The sequence below is a fragment of the Aquarana catesbeiana genome, linkage group LG04, assembly GCF_042186555.1.
Source record: "Aquarana catesbeiana isolate 2022-GZ linkage group LG04, ASM4218655v1, whole genome shotgun sequence".
Lineage (NCBI taxonomy): Eukaryota > Metazoa > Chordata > Amphibia > Anura > Ranidae > Aquarana > Aquarana catesbeiana.
This window is the reverse complement of record NC_133327.1, coordinates 203,170,865-203,184,891: the sequence shown is the minus strand read 5'-3', so window position 1 is coordinate 203,184,891 and position 14,027 is coordinate 203,170,865. Positions and strand designations below refer to the sequence as shown.

Sequence of the window (14,027 nt, the reverse complement as noted above, 5' to 3'; positions counted from 1 at the left end):
GGGGGAAGTGCCAGGGAGGCCAATCTCGGGCTGGAGCATCCCAATAAGTACGCTCCATTAAGTGACATTAGTGAAACCAGTCAGGGATCAGCACTGCTGGAGCTGAGGGACACTCCTAGCTGCCAGGGGAAGAACTCCAGTGAGAGTGGGGGGGAAGCGAAGTGAAAGGATAGACAGATTCTGGTGGTAGGGGACTCAATTCTTAGAAGGAAGGACAGAGAGGGCAATCTGTGACAAAGACCTGAAGTGACAAACTGTTTGCTGTCTACCGGGCGCTCGGTTTCAGCACATAACGGATCTGGTGGACAGATTACTGGGAGGGGCTAGGGAAGACCCATCTGTCATTGTGCACGTTGGCACCAATGACAAAGTCAGAGGCAGATGAAGTGTCCTAAAGAACGATTTTAGGGACTTAGGAGCTAAATTGAAAAAAAGGACCTCCAAGGTAGTATTCTCAGGAATACTACCGGTACTTCGAGCCACACCAGAAAGGCAGAGGGAGATTAAGGAAGTAAACAAGTGGCTGAGGAGCTGGTGTAGTAAGGAGGGGTTTGGGTTCCTGGAGAACTGGGCTGACTTCTCAGTCGGTCACCAGTTCTATAGAAGGGACTGCACCTAAATGAGGAGGGTGCAGATCTGCTGGGAGTGAAAATGGCCGAAAAGTTAGTGGGGTTTTTAAACTAGGCGACAGGGGGAGAGTCCAGAGGTAGAGATAGTCAGCAATCAACATATTCCAGAGGGTTGTACTGGGGCATTAGTGGTAGGTTGACTAAAGCACATAAACCCAAGGTAAGTATAGTAACAAGTATTATTTGCAATCTCGGAACACCCAATAAGAGGACAGTATGCGACCGATCTAAACTACGTGGCATGTTCACCAATGCCAGGAGCCTGGCGGACAAAATAAATTTAAAAGAGCGCACAAAAGTCCTGGATCTCTTAACTCTAATGTAAAAATCCATATAAAAGCAAAAGGAGAAGGCCTTCACAAAATACAAGGCTGAGGGATCATCAGCATTCAGACTTTACAAAGAATGCAACAAGATATGTAAGGGTGCAATTATAGCGGCTGAGATAGAACACAAAAGACACATAGCAGAGGAGAGCAAAAAAATCCCAAGACATTTTTTAAGTATAAAAACAGTAAAAAAGGAACAAACCATATTGGCCCCATAAAGAATGAGGAAGGATATCTGGTTACAAAGGATGGGGAGATGGCAAAGGTATTGAATTTATTCTTCATCTTAGTCTGCACGAGGGAATCGGGGGGATTCAGTAACCAAAACTGCAGTGTTTGTCCTCATGACACATCACAGGAAGCACCCTCATGACTAACAGAGAACAGAATTTTAAATAGACTTGGGAAACTTAACATTAAAAACAGGGCTCAACATTTCAAGTCCTGAGCTACTAGCTAGGTCTCAAGGGTTACTTGCCACCAGTTGCCCCACTCAACCCTTTACCCTGCCCCGCCCCTAATCACGCCAACATTAATTATCTCATGAAATGACACTTAAATGTTTTATGCAGAATTAAGTTACAAAAATAAATATTAACAACAAATTTATCAGTTCCCCTCAGCACAGGGAATGTGCGATATGATTTCCATTTACAGATACCATACTGGTGACCCCACAATAGGGATAAAACTTTTTAACGGAAGGGAGTTTAATAAGACACGCGGCCATTCACTAAAATTAGAAGAAAAGAGGTTTAATCTTAAACTGCGTAGTGGGTTCTTTACTGTAAGAGCGGCAAGGATGTGGAATTCCCTTCCACAGGCGCTGGTTTCAGCGGGGGGCAGCGATAGTTTAAAAAAACTATTAGATAAGCACCTGAAGGACCGCAACATACAGGGATATACAATGTAATACTGACATATAATCACACACATAGGTTGGACTTGATGGACTTGTGTCTTTTTTCAACCTTGCCTACTATGTTACCAGTAAGTCTAACTAAGTTTTTTTTTATACCAGAATTTAGTGTCACGTTAAACTTCTCGCTCATTAATTTTCAGCTGTGTGCTGTGGCTGAAGTAGTAAATATCTGCCAGCAGATAGGTGCAGTCACAATTAATTACAACACACCTACCTGAGCTATCAAAGGAAGATAAGCGAGCAAGCGAGTTGTCATCGCGTAGTCCATTCGCTCAAGGTGTACTGTATATTTCAGCTACCAGTGGTGGTTGCTGTTCAGCTTGCGCTAATGATATTTTCCAACTATCTACTTGTTGTATTTGAAGGAACAATTTCCGCATAGCAGCTGTGTAACAGGAGTCGCAATCTGAGCAAATGTGTGGATAAAGCGTCAGCAGCCTACAGCAACAGAAAAGAAAACCATTCTGGGGGCTGGCCAATCCTGTATAGCTTCTATCTTAACTGAATCAGCGGACACCCCTCCAGCCTCCACTACATGGTCTGGATACTGTATTCAGCTTCTCATAGAATGACATTTACCTGGCTTTAGCTTCAACACATATTGGGGTTGATTTACTAAAAATGCAGCTGTGCATGATAGCTAATCAGCTGGTAACTTCAGCTTCTTTAATTAGGCTTTGACAAAAAAAAACTGGAAGCTGATTGGTTTTTATGCAGAGCTGCACCAGATTTTACACTCTCCAGTTTTAGTAAATCAACCCCATTGTGTCAACTAGGTGAAAACTTGATTAAGATGGATATGATCTTCAGAAGTTTTGGAAAAGATTATAATATTATCCAGGTAAGAGTAAAGTGAGAACTGTCTCAAAGCCACTGGCCAAATTCAAAGTAGAATGAAGAGTAACGTGCCCATGGGCACCAACTTTTCCAGACAACCCCACTCTGTAGCATGTTACGGAGTAAGTGTTTGACTTCCTGGTTTATGATAGGAGGAATGTTGTGGTATCTCTCACTATCAGGGACCCTATCCTCAGCATGTATAGGATGATTTAGGGCAGTAATACACCCGTAATCCTCAGGCCTGCTGGAAACACCAACACCTGCTTCTCCAAGAGTTGATGGAGGAGCCTTTGTTGTTGCAATAAGAACCTGTGTACAAGCAGAGCCTGCCAGAGATCAGTGTATTGTGCGAATATATTTCGGGATTAGCGCCAAAGCAGCTCCCAGGGGTAATGTGAACAGGACGAATTTTCGATATCCTGATGATTACGCCAAGTGTAGGTGGGGCCTGGGGTACCAGATCAGGTAAGGACCATACATGCAGTTCTTGATGTTATGGTTGTCTTGTATATAGATTATTAGTCAAGAGTAATAACAATTGGATAAACTATAAAAACTGCCTGTGATTGCAGGCACTGATATTGGGTAATAGAGCAGTTGGTTATTATTCATGCAAAATGTTACCAGGCTTGGGCCTGTATTACCAGTGGATTGCTTCCACTGGAGGAATGGCTGTTGGTAGTGTAGCAGGATGACAGCCCAATACTGCTGCTAGAATAAGCCCCATGCCCCTGATCTAGATACCAGAATGTTTCTTCAAGGCAGGTGTTGCTCCTGTTCTGGTCCTACTCACCAGGAACCTATCCCCGTGCTATACACTTTCTCTAATAAGCGGGGTCTCTATCCATGACCTACCCCTCACTCCAACCATGCCTGAATGACCCAAGTACCCTATTTTAAAAGGTCTCACAACAAGATGACTGGCGAAGGTCACAGAATCTAACCAGACAGCTGGTTCTTCTGAGACACCAACTGAGTCTGTGAGGGCACAATTTCACCAATAGACTCTGCTCCAACTGTATAATGGCACAATGCCACCTATGGGGGGAAACCTATACCTGTCTACAAGCATTTCTTCTTGTACATGATTGGATGATGGTAGTCACTAGTCAGCAAAGCTTCAGCTCATTCACTAAGCTCTGGGTAAAAATTCCCTTGCAAAGTGAATAGCCTATTTGCATTTAGTAAATCAACCCAAAAAGGTCTAGCAATCTATCTGCATGTCATTCCTGCATGCATTCCCAGTCATGGATTTATTGGTAAAGCAGTTATGATCAGAACAACAGCCATGCATCTTTCAAATAAATCTGCAACAGCAGCTCACGTGATTCCATCCTCACAGATTTCCTTTAACTCTCTAAAATTTGAATATTTTATTCCTATCTTTGGCTCATATAATTGTATGCCTTTGGATGTCATTCTTTTTCCTTATAGATTATGGCCAGAATGGTATTTGCTTTATTACCAAAACATTTACATTTTCACTGAAGTTAACCTTTTAACATCAATTGTAGCATCATGAATAAAAGGGACTTTTAAATATTTTTCCCTACACTGTATGTTTGTCAGTAATTCTGGCAGCTACCATTTCTACAGTGATTTTCATCACAACCACCAAAAGCCAAGTGTCTGGTTCATGGTTGCAATGCTGAACCATTGAATGGATGATTTGATGGGCCTGTCAACTCAACATGCTGTATTAAATTGACCCCCTCTCTCTGTATGGTAGACTTTAGGTGGAGAGTCAAGGGGGAAGGTAGTGGGATATACAACTGCAACTCAACTGTCTGTTTAGAGTGAATATTGTAGAAAAAGCTGGGAATCGTATCATATCTTTTAGTGGACTATTCATTTTTATATTGACATTTTAACCTTTTTTTTTGGGGGGGGGGGGGTTCCATTTAAAAAAAAAATTGTCTGTATAAGAGCTATATTGCAGCCATTTGCTAAAATCATTTATCATCATCATCAAAACCCTTTGCTGTGACACTCAGTATTTAACTCAGGTGCTGTCCATTTCTTCTGACCATCCTTGAGATGGTTCTACACCTTCATTTGAGTCCAGCTGTGTTTGATTATACTGATTGGACTTGATTAGGAAAGCCACACACCTGTCTATATAAGACCTTACAGATCACAGTGCATGTCAGAGCAAATGAGAATCATGATTAAATCATGATAATCATTATTAAAAAAGAAAAACTGAAATATCACATGGTCCTAAGTATTCAGACCCTTTGCTCAGTATTTAGTAGAAGCACCCTTTTGATTTAATACAGCCATGAGTCTTTTTGGGAAAGATGCAACACATTTTTTCACACCTGGATTTGGGAATCCTCTGCCATTCCTCCTTGCAGATCCTCTCCAGTTCTGTCAGGTTGGATGATAAACGTTGGTGGACAGCCATTTTTAGGTCTCTCCAGAGATGCTCAATTGGGTTTAAGTCAGGGCTCTGGCTGGGCCATTCAAGAACAATCACAGAGTTGTTGTGAAGCCACTCCTTCGTTATTTTAGCTGTGTGCTTAGGGTCATTGTCTTGTTGGAAGGTAAATCTTTGGCCCATTCTGAGGTCCTGAGCACTCTGGAGAAGGTTTTCATCCAGGATATCCCTTTACTTGGCCGCATTCATCTTTCCCTCGATTGCAACCAGTCGTCCTGTCCCTGCAGCTGAAAAACACCCCCACAGCATGATGCTGCCACCACCATGCTTCACTGTTGGGACTGTATTGGACAGGTGATGAGCAGTGCCTGGTTTTCTCCACACATACTGCTTAGAATTAAGGCCAAAAAAGTTCTATCTTGGTCTCATCAGACCAGAGAATCTTATTTATCACCATCTTGGAGTCCTTCAGGTGTTTTTTAGCAAACTCCATGCGGGCTTTCATGTGTCTTGCACTGAGGAGAGGCTTCCGTCAGGCCACTCTGCCATAAGGCCCCGACTGGTGTTGGGCTGCAGTGATGGTTGACTTTCTACAACTTTCTCCCATCTCCCGACTGCATCTCTGGAGCTCAGCCACAGTGATCTTTGGGTCCTTCTTTACCTCTCTCACCAAGGCTCTTCTCCCCCGATAGCTCAGTTTGGCCAGACAGCCAGCTCTAGGAAGGGTTCTGGTCGTCCCAAACGCCTTCCATTTAAGGATTATGGAGGCCTCTGTGATCTTAGGAACCTTAAGTGCAGCAGAAATTTTTTTGTAACCTTGGCCAGATCTGTGCCTTGCCACAATTCTGTCTCTGAGCTCTTCAGGCAGTTCCTTTGACCTCATGATTCTCATTTGCTCTGACATGCACTGTGATCTGTAAGGTCTTATAGAGACAGGTGTGTGGCTTTCCTAATCAAGTCCAATCAGTATAATCAAACACAGCTGGACTCAAATGAAGGTGTAGAACCATCTCAAGGATGGTCAGAAGAAATGGACAGCACCTGAGTTAAATACTGAGTTTCACAGCAAAGGGTCTGAATACTTAGGACCATGTGATATTTCAGTTTTTCTTTTTTAATAAATCTGCAAAAATGTCAACAATTCTGTGTTTTTCTGTCAATATGAGGTGCTGTGTGTACATTAATGAGGAAAAAAAAATGAACTTAAATGATTTTAGCAAATGGCTGCAATATAACAAAGAGTGAAACATTTAAGGGGGTCTGAATACTTTCTGTCCCCACTGTACACACATACACACACACATATACATACACACACAGTATCTCACAAAAGTTATTACACCCCTCGCAGTTTTGTAAATATTTTATTATATCTTTTCATGTGACAACTCTGAAGAAATGACACTTTGCTACAATGTAAAGTAGTGAGTGTACAGCTTGTATAACAGTGCAAATTTGCTGTCCCTTCAAAATAACTCAACACACAGCCATTAATGTCTAAACCACTGGCAACAAAAGTGAGTACACCCCTAAGTGAAAATGTCTAAATTGGGCCCAATTAGCCATTTTCCCTCCTCGGTGTCATGTGACTCGTTAGCGTTACAAGGTTTCAGGTGTGAATGGGGAGCAGGTGTGTTAAATTTGGTGTTATAGCTCTCACTCTCTCATCAACATGGCACCTATGGCAAAGAACTCTCTGAGGATCTGAAAAAAAAGAATTGTTGATCTACATAAAGATTGCCTAGGCTTTAAGAAGATTGCTAAAACCCTGAAACTGAGCTGCAGCACAGTGGCCTAGACCATACAGCGGTTTAACCGCTTGCCGACCATGCACTGCAGTTGTACTGTGGCATAATGGCATGGCTGGGCAAAACATCGTTATGTCCTTGTGGTTCCAGTGGTCACTAGGAGGCGTGTGCGCCCCCTGCTCGCCCACGGAGCCGATGCGAGTCTCGATCAGCGCCGGGCTCCCACGATCGCTCGGGGCACAGGAGAACCCTGAACTGTGTGTAAACACACAGTTTCCGGTTCTCTGAGGGGAGAATAGACAGATCATCTGTTCATACAGAGTATTAACAGCGATCTGCCATCTCCCCTGCACAGTCCCATCCCCCCTTCAGTTAGAACACACACTAGGACACACTTAACCGCTTCACTGCCCCCTAATGTTAACCCCTTCACTACCAGTGACATTTTTACAGTACTCAATGCAATTTTATAGCACTGATCGCTGTAAAAATGCCAATGGTCCCAAAAATGTGTCAAAATTGTCCGACGTGTCTGCCATAATGTCGTAGTCCCGATAAAAATCGCAGATCGCCGCCATTACTAATAAAAAAAAATTAATAATAAAAATGCCATAAAACTATGCCCTATTTTGTAGACGCTATAACTTTGGCGCAAACCAATCAATATACGCTTATTCCGATTTTTGTTTACCAAAATAATGTAGAAGAATACATATCACCCTAAACTGAGGAAAAAAAATATTTTTTTATATATTTTTGGGGGATATTTATTATAGCAAAAAGTAAAAAATAATGCATTTTTTTCAAAATTGTCGCTCTCTTTTTGTTTATAGCACAAAAAATAAAAACCGCCGAGGTGATCAAATACCACCAAAAGAAAGCTCTATTTGTGGGGAAAAAAGGACGTCAATTTTGTTTGGGTGCCACATCGCACGACCGTGCAATTGTCAGTTAAAGCGACACAGTGCCGAATTGCAAAAAGTGCTCTGGTCAGGAAGGGGGTAAAATCTTACATAGTCAGTAAGGTTGAATAAAGACATTAGTCCATCCAGTTCAACCTGAGTGAGTGTGGGTGCGTGTCTACAGTTGTCCCTATCCCTGTACAATGTTTCTCGTGTTATCTTCCGGGGCTGAAGCGGTTAACAGGACAGGTTCCACTCAGAACAGGCCTCGCCATGGTCGACCAAAGAAGTTGAGTGCATGTGCAGAGGTTGTCTTTGGGAAATAGACGTATGAGTGCTGTCAGCATTGTTGCAGAGGTTGAAGGGGTGGGGGGGTCAACCTGTCAGTGCTCAGACCATACTCCGCACACTGCATCAAATTGGTCTGCATGGCCTTTGTCCCAGAAGGAAGCCTCTTCTAAAGATAATGCACAAACAGTTTGCTGAAGACAAGCAGACTAAGGACATGGATTACTGGAACCATGTCCTGTGGTCTGATGAGACCAAGATAAATTATTTGGTTCAGATGGTGTCAAGCGTGTGTGGTGGCAACTAGGTGAGGAGTACAAAGACAAGTGTGTCTTGCATACAGTCAAGCATGGTGGTGGGAGTGTCAAGGTCTGGGGCTGCATGAGTGCTGCCGACACTGGGGAGCTACAGTTCATTGAGGGAACCATGAATGCCAACATGTACTGTGAAATACTGAAGCAGAGCTCCCTTCTGAGACTGGGCAGCAGGGCATTATTCCAACATGATAAGGACTACAAACACACCTCCAAGATGACCACTGCCTTGCTAAAGAAGCTGAGGGTAAAGGTGATGTACATGTCTCCAGACTTAAAGTGGGATTCCACCCAAAAAAACAAAAATACCTGAAAAATTCTAAAAAAACTAAAACATTTGGATATTTTTTTTATTTTACTTACCTCTAAATGCCTGTTGCTAGGTGGTCCCTCGTAGTCTGCCTCTTCCTTTGCCTGGGCTGGTGACATCACTTCCCCCTCGGCACAGGAAGGGCTCTGCTCTGCTCCCTCCCTCCTGTCAATCATCTGGGACCCATTACAGGTCCCAGGTGATTGAGCGGCCAATCACGGCGCGCGGTGCCGCTCGCGCATGCGCAGTGGGTGCCAGGCTGTGAAGCCACAGCCCAGCGCCCACAGTTGAAATGCCGGCACCGACGAGCGGAGGGGGGGGACGAGCGGGGCTTCGATCCCCCGCATCGCTGGACCCAGGGACAGGTAAGTGTCCAATTAAAAGTCAGCAGCTGCAGTATTTGTAGCTGCTGACTTTTAATTTTTTTTTTTTTTTTTTAATGGACCCCCTGGGTGGAACTCCTCTTTAAATCTTATTGAGCATCTGTGGGGCATCCTCAAACGGAAGGTGGAGGAGCGCAAGGTCTCTAACATCCACCAGCTCTGTGATGTCGTCATGGAGGAGTAGAAGAGGACTCCAGTGGCAACCTGTGAAGCTCTGGGGAATTCCATGCCCAAGGGGGTTAAGGCAGTGCTGGAAAATAATGGTGGCCACATAAAATATTGACACTTTGGGCACAATTTGGAAGTTTTCACTTAGGGGTGTACTCACTTTTGTTGCCAGCGGTTTAGACATTAATGGCTGTCTGGAGTTATTTTGAGGGGACAGCAAATTTACACTGTTACATAAGCTGTACACTCACTATTTTATATTATAGCAAAGTGTCATTTCTTCAGTGTTGTCACATGAAAAGATAAAAAAAAAAAAAAGACAAAAATGTGAGGGGTGTACTTACTTTCATGACATAATTCTATATATATATATATATATATATATATATATATATATATATATATACACACACACACACACACACACACACACACACACACACACACACACACACACACACACACACACACACACACAGAGGACCTTTTAGCCAAGCACATTTCACAATCTAAATAAAAGTGTGTATACTATATAATGCATGTATGTCACTTAAAAAAACCTGATATTTGTGCACATTTATTTTGCTGTTACAGTAATAGTAGTTTACAAGAAAGTTGAACAGTAAAGGAGTCTCAGGATCCCCAATTATCAGCATTTCTGCTGACAGATACAGATGGACATCCTGGCTGACATGAATGCTCCTTGATGGATGTGCTCTTGTGTTCCCGGATCTTCAATTACAACAAGTAATGTGGGACAATAATAAGGAAGGCAGCAAGCCAACATAAGAAATGATGGAAAGGATTTCAGCAATGATAGTGCCAGAGGCCATGCCACATAGAAAAACATGTAAATATACAAATGTACAAGTGTTTAATAATAAGGCTCAACGCTGAGTAAAATAGTAATTTAAATGGAGGAGCCACAGTAAAGTTAAATCACAATCTAATAGATAAAAAAAAATATTAGGAAAATGTACTAAAAAGGGATCCATGGAGAGGGATTTTCTTTGAAGGTCCTGAATTTATTTAGATGCAGTTGCAGACCTCACCTTCACCCACTGTTGAACAACCACAGTGTTAAGGCACAACCATATACAGTCCCTCGATGGAGTTTTCACCCCCTTGGAAGGGGTGGGGAAATCTGTCGTTAGAAGAAAGAGGGTTCTGTGGTCTGAGGAGAATAAAATGTAGCCTTTTTTCCCACTTGACTGAACAGTTACTATTGGCATTAGCCAAACATTTTGCTGGGAGCGATACCCTTTCCTACTAAATAGTTGTGGAAGCTATTTTGGAATACTGCTTTCCTCATATGACATATTTACTACAGCCAGTCTTATATTAGATCTTTTGAGAAGACATCCCCTATTGAAGAAAATAACACACATTGCCTTATGACAACTCCTTGCGACATTGAAGTTCATTTGTGCTCTTCATAAGTGGTTGTGGGCCTGCATGGGAAGTTTGGTAATTGGATTTATCTTCAATTTCTCATGTGCCAGCCTGAGGGAGTTGTTTAAAGCAGTATTAAACCCAAAAGCAAGATGTATTATATTGCAGATTACGAATATCTAGATGTGATGAACAAGACAAGGAATTGGTCGCACACTGGAACTCCAAATTATCTCGATGTCAACCTTATTGTCAAAAGGGTCAGATAGATACAGGCAATGGTAGACGTTTCACAACCGATAGCGATAGCTTGGTTGTTCACAACCCAAAGGGCTTTTAATGATTGGTAAGCTACAATATAATACATTTTGGTTTTGGGTTTAATACCACTTTAACAGTTCAAGCCGCTACAATTTTGAAAATTTACTGATATATATATATATATATATATATATATATATAGTGCCTTGCAAAAGTATTCACCCCCCTTGGCATTTTTTGTGTTTTGTTGCCTCATAACCTGGAATTAACATGGATTGTTTGAGGATTTGCATCATTCAATTTACAGAACATGCCAACAACTTTGAAGATTTTTTTTTTTTATTGGAAGCAAACAACAAATAGGACAAAATAACAGAAAAAGTCAATGTGCATAACTAGTCACCCCCCCTAAAGTCTATACTTTGTACAGCCACCTTTTGCGGCTATCACAGCTCCAAGTCGCTTTGGATAAGTCTCTATGGGCTTGCCACATCTTACCACTGGGATTTTTGCCCATTCCTCCTTGCAAAACTGCTCCAGCTCCTTCAAGTTGGATGGTTTGCGCTTGTGAACAGCAATCTTTAAGTCTGACCACAGATTTTCTATTGGATTGAGGTCTGGGCTTTGACTAGGCCATTCCAACACATTTACATGCTTCCCCTTAAACCACTCAAGTGATGCTTTAGCAGTGTGTTTGGCGTCATTGTCCTGCTGGAAGGTGAACATCTGTCCTACCCTCAAATCAGTGATGCTGCCACCACCATGTTTCACTGTGGGGATGGTGTTCTTTGGGTGATGTGATGTGTTGGGTTTGTGCCAGCCATAGCGTTTTCTTTGATGGCCAAAGAGTTCAATTTTAGTCTCATCAGACCAGAGCACCTTCCACCATACCTTTTGGGAGTTTCCCACATGCCTTTTTGCAAACTCAAAACGTGTCATTTTGTTTTTTGCTGAAAGTAATGGCTTTCTTCTGGCCACTCTGCCATAAAGCCCAACTCTATGGAGCGTACGGCTTATTGTCGTCCTATGTACAGATACTCCAGTCTCTGCTGTGAAACTCTACAGCTCCTCCAGGGTTACCTTAGGTCTCTGTACTGCCTCTCTGAATAATTTCCTACTTGCCCGTTCCATGAGTTTTGGTGTGCGGCCGTCTATTGGCAGGTTTGCTGTTGTGTCATGTTCTTTCCATTTGGTTATGATAGATTTGATGGTGTTCCTAGGGATCATCAAATATTTGGATATTTTTTTATAACCTAACCCTGACTTGTACTTCTCAACAACATTGTCCCTTACTTGTTTGAAGAGTTCCTTGGTCTTCATGGCAGTGTTTTGTTAGTGGTGCCTCTTGCTTATGTGTTGCAGCCTCTGGGGCCTTTCAAAAAGGTGTGTATATGTAATGATAGATCATGTGACACTTAGATTGCATACAGGTGGACATCATTTCACTAATTATGTGACTTCTGAAGGTAACTGGTTGCACCAGACTTTTTTATGGGTTTCATAACAAAGGGGGTGAATACATACACACATGCCGATTATCAGTTTTTTATTTACCAAAAATAGTTTTATGTATATATTTTTCTAATTTTACTTCACCAACTTAGACTATTGTGTTCTGATCCATCACATATAATTCAGATTAAAAAAACACTGAACCAAAGGCTGTAATGTAACAAAATTGGTAAAAAGCCAAGGGAGGGGTGAATACTTTTGCAAGGCACTGTACCTCCATATCCTCCTGATGAAGCAGACCTAGCTGTCTGACAAACGCTTTGAGTTACCTTTATCTCACTACATACGCTGCAATACAACATTGCGTATATAGTACCATATTTGCATTGACAAACTTACCTTGTTAATGTAAATAATAAGAAAGGCAGTGGTATATAAAGTAGGGATTCTAGTAATGTATTTATAACCTGTATTCCATCACAAGTATTTCTTTCAATATTCTATTATTTAAAAAAGTATTTTAATTTATAAAGTATACTGTATTATGAAATAAAAATGTGGTTTTATCAAATGTTTCATATGTTGGTACTGAGTTTTTTGCTAGAAGGATATTTGGGCACAAACCGATATAGTGCCATACCAACCCATTAAATTTTTTATTATTCAAACAATGCACATCATAATTCATGCACCATCCCCACTGTGAAGCATGGTGAAGGTATAAACATGCTGTAAGAATGTTTCTTTTGTGGAACGTCCTGGAAGGCTTGAACAGGGTAGACTGATATGGAGAAATTATAGAGAAAAATCCGATGCTGTGTGAGCCTAGGAGGAAAATTTGTCTCTCAACAAGACAATAATGACTCATAAAGTAAAAAATTACACAAGCAGGGTGTACATGTGCCAACATTTGGCTGGTTCAGCAGGAACCAAACACATTTTGGTCCATATGTGCCACTTTCTGTTCAACAGAAGCTGAAACCAGCATTCGATCAGCACTTGCAGCGCTGATCATTGTATTCTAACGGGTGAAAGGATTTGTGTCCATGTGTATACCCAGCTTTAAAAATAACAATAGTTTTACCTAGTGAACGAACATCTAGTATTCCAAGGTACCACATAAGTAATTATGCTGCAACTCCTAAAAAAAAAAAAAAATGGTATAATGTTTTTAAATGGAATTAAATAAGTATTTTTGTTAATTAGTGTACAAAAATAAATCTCCTGTGATTCTTCTATGACAGCAAAACATGAAATGTTCAAGACAGAGAATATTTTTTATAGTATTGTAGATTGGTCTATCATATTTAAAGAGTTGAATAGTCTGATTATCATGTAAAGAATAGACAACTTAAAAAGTTTTCAGAGGAAGGGGTCATTCTCTGTAAGAGAAAAAAGTACCCAATGTATTTATACTTTTCTTGGAAATACCTTTTAAAATACCTGTTTAGGCAACTGAGGCATCACTATGACAGAAATGGGAAAAAGATTTCATAGCTTTGTAAACCAGTCTACGAATATTAAAACAGACTTTATTATACATAGAAAAAATTTTAGCATAAACCAAAGCTTTATACATACATTTTATATCTGTTACACATATACCTGTAAATCTAACTAATGGTAGATAGGACTACATAACATTTATAAAAGTATGTCTGAACAAAGGGCAAAAAAGGGTATTTTTACAATGTTATGCAGCCGGTTTT

The 14,027-nt window shown here is 41.2% G+C and overlaps 1 long non-coding RNA gene across 1 annotated transcript in view; it reads right to left on the bottom strand.

The window, feature by feature from the left end:
- The window catches only part of LOC141139728 (uncharacterized), an 84,988-nt gene that overhangs the window by 35,234 nt on the left and 35,727 nt on the right, over window positions 1–14,027 (bottom strand). The window contains exon 2 of the long non-coding RNA XR_012243793.1: window positions 13,403–13,459. This is a non-coding gene — a long non-coding RNA (uncharacterized lncRNA). The remainder of the gene's footprint in view (window positions 1–13,402; window positions 13,460–14,027) is intronic.